General features: G+C 47.9%; 1 protein-coding gene across 2 annotated transcripts in view; it reads left to right on the forward strand.

Annotated features, from left to right (window-relative positions):
* The first annotated feature begins 2736 nt into the window (after positions 1–2736).
* Positions 2737–2990, forward strand: part of Zcchc12 (zinc finger CCHC-type containing 12) — a 3267-nt gene continuing 3013 nt past the window's right edge. For both annotated transcript variants that reach the window (XM_029472976.1, XM_029472977.1), the window contains exons 1-2: positions 2737–2805; positions 2889–2963. The gene's annotated coding sequence lies outside the window, so the exon portion shown is untranslated. The remainder of the gene's footprint in view (positions 2806–2888; positions 2964–2990) is intronic.

A 2990-nucleotide genomic window follows, 5' to 3' on the forward strand; every position in this document is an offset into this window, starting at 1 on the left:
AATGAATTGGGGGCTTGCTTACAGTTTCAGAAGGAGTCCATGACCAGCATTGGGGGTGGGGTGGGCAATAGACAGACAGGCAAGCATGGCGCTGAAGCAGTAGCTGAGGTCTTCTATCTGGTTCACAAGCAGCCAGCCCAGAAAGCAAGGCTGAGCATGGAGGGGGCTTTTGAATCCTCAAAGCTGGCCCCCAGTGACAAAGACCTCCAACAAGGCCACACCTCCTAATCCTTCTCGAACAGTTTTAACAACTTGGGACCAAGCATTCAAATATATGAGCCTATGGGGGGCATGCTCATTCAAACCACCACACAACCCACCTTTTCAATACCTCCACCGTGGAGCTGCTCCTTCCCTAGGGCCAGTAAAGTCAAATTCAGGGGGAAAACGTTAGCTTAGAGCCCAGAGAAAAAGCAACACAGCAGCTGAACTGAAACATACAAGAGTTGTCTGGAGGGCAGAGACCTGGTGCTGTCATTGGGTAATTGAGTCAATTAATTATCTTTTTCATTTTTAAAACAGACCCCCACAAAGCTCTGGCTGTCGTCAGACTAAGACAGTGAAGGTGATCTTGAGCATCATGCCTGGCCTAGCCTAGGTTTTAATTCACATACATGAAGGATGAAGATAATACAGGAAGACAGTACAGGATTTTTTTTTATAAGCACTAGTGGCCCAGACCAATTTAAAAATTTATGTCTTAGAAAAATATAGTCTATACTAATATTTGTATAGCCCCCCCCCCGCCGTAGTCTCTGCAATCTCTGGCTCCTGGCCATTTTTTCAGAGCTCTTCAGCCGCCTCTTGGCTTCTAAGTGAAACAAAGGCTCATAGCTCCGGGATTCTGGGGGCTTACAGCATCAGGAATCAGTCTCTGGTTGCTATGGCTGCAACAGCAGCTGGATGTCTGGATCCAGAAGCCTGTGTTTTTATCAGGGCTTGGTCTTACCAGCTCAGCCTGCTGTATCTGTGATAAAGACTACGAGTAGGCAATAAAAGACCATCTGGGGGAAGCATTTATTTGGCTTGATGCTGCAACATAAGGGAACGTACACCAGAGATACCTCCTGCATTAAAGCTGACAAAACTGAGGAAGAAGCCTGGTACTACAGCTAGTAAAGGTACATGGCACATGTACGCTGGAATTATAATTTAGCCAATTACAGCCCTGCATATTCAAAGCTCCCTGTTCTACCAGGCACGAACTTTACATACAAAATAACTGCAAGAATTTTATTTATTTATTTATTTTTAGGAACCTGTTATAGACATCATATTATACCAATCATGGGGATTTTTTCCCCCTGAGTGCAGGGGGAAGTATTTTTGCCAGGAGGAGCAATGGAGTCTTTCAGATCACTGCAAGTTGCACGGAGAAGTTGTGATTAAAGAGCAGCAAGCACCCCCCCCTTCCAAGAAGCAGGAGTGATGACTCCCCTCAATTTACCTGTGGTTGCAGGGTCCCTTGCAGCTGCAGGGGGTTTCCTTAGAGGGACACAGCTGTACAAAGTAGATTGTCTGCCTTGAGTGTAGTCTGGCAGTTGTCAAAGGGCCTAGTTGACTGACAGCTCCCACTTCAAGGCAGATAGCTATAAGAGAAGGATGTGCCAGCCGTCATCCCAGGGAACTAATGGCCTACTCCCAGCAGGTTGCTCATCCACAGAAACAATAAGCAAACTTTAAAGGATCTTTATAATAAAGGCCAAAGAAATTAATAGTCTTTGTACCATTCAACAGTGTTTAAGCTGGGCATGGTGGCTCATGCCTGTAATAGCAACAGTTGGGAGGCTGTAATAGCAGCAGCAGGAAGATTACCACCAGGTCCAGGTAAGCCTGGGCTACATTGGGGTTCCAAACTAGCCTGGGATATAGTGTGAGACTCTGTCTCAAAACATCAATAACAACAAACAAACAAAACTAAACTAAAAATGATATCTAATTCCTAACCATGTGGCCTTAAGGCGAATTGGGCCCTTCTGATTATGCACAATGTAGAATTAACCACACCATGGGTTAAAAATATAAAAGACTGTGCCCTAAGCCCCTAGGTAAACCAGAATCCCCTATATTCCTACCTGCATTCCGAGATGGAGAGAGAGAGAGAGAGAGAGAGAGAGAGAGAGAGAGAGAGAGAGAGAGAGAGAGAACAGCAGAATGGTAGGCTGCTCTTGAACTCCCTTTCTAGTTAAAGCTGGCCCTGAATTCCTGATTCTCTCATCCACCCCTCCTAAGTGCAATGATTACAGGCATGAGCCACCAATGGTGGCATCAAAACAGTTTATTAAACAGACTGGCCTTGGATTACTGACCCATTCACCTCAACCTTCCAAGAAGCTGGATTACAGATGTACACCACCCAGCACAACACCCCAATAGCCAGCTAAGGAGCTTAATATCTCCCCGCTTTTACTGTTTTACCTGATTTGGGTCCCACTTTGCCATACATACACATCTGGCCTCGAGGCACAATTTTGGGCCAAGAGAGAACACAAAAGCAGAAGGGAAGAGTGGAGGGAAAGAGTCACAATCGCAGGGGTACAATGCAGTTTAGCTCCCTAAACTCGCCCAGCACCACTGGCTACCCGAGCCTGTTGCATACCCTCCTCCCCACTTCCGCCCCCCTTTTTCCCTCCCTGCTCCCCCTCCCACCCGAACCCTTGGGCTTTGGGCCGCTAGAAGCCGCCCCCGCACTCCACTGATTGGCTCCGCCGGCCCGCTCGTCACACTCTTTTGTGTCAGTAGGCTGCTGATAAAAGCTTTGCAGCTGCCTTGGGAACTGCGCTATTCGAATCCGGTTACCTGTGGGTAAGTAGCTGGGTGAAGCAGCTCTTTCTGGTAGCTTCCGATCGCCTAGCGGCTCCGGAGGTGCCAGCACTTTTCTCTTGCAGGGCCACGGGACTCACAGGCAGGATCCATAGCTGAAGACACCGTAGCAGCAGCCTCTGGCTACCAGAGAATCACAGGTTTTAAAACCGGGGGGGGGGGGGGGG

Source organism: Mus caroli, chromosome X (genome assembly GCF_900094665.2).
Source record: "Mus caroli chromosome X, CAROLI_EIJ_v1.1, whole genome shotgun sequence".
Lineage (NCBI taxonomy): Eukaryota > Metazoa > Chordata > Mammalia > Rodentia > Muridae > Mus > Mus caroli.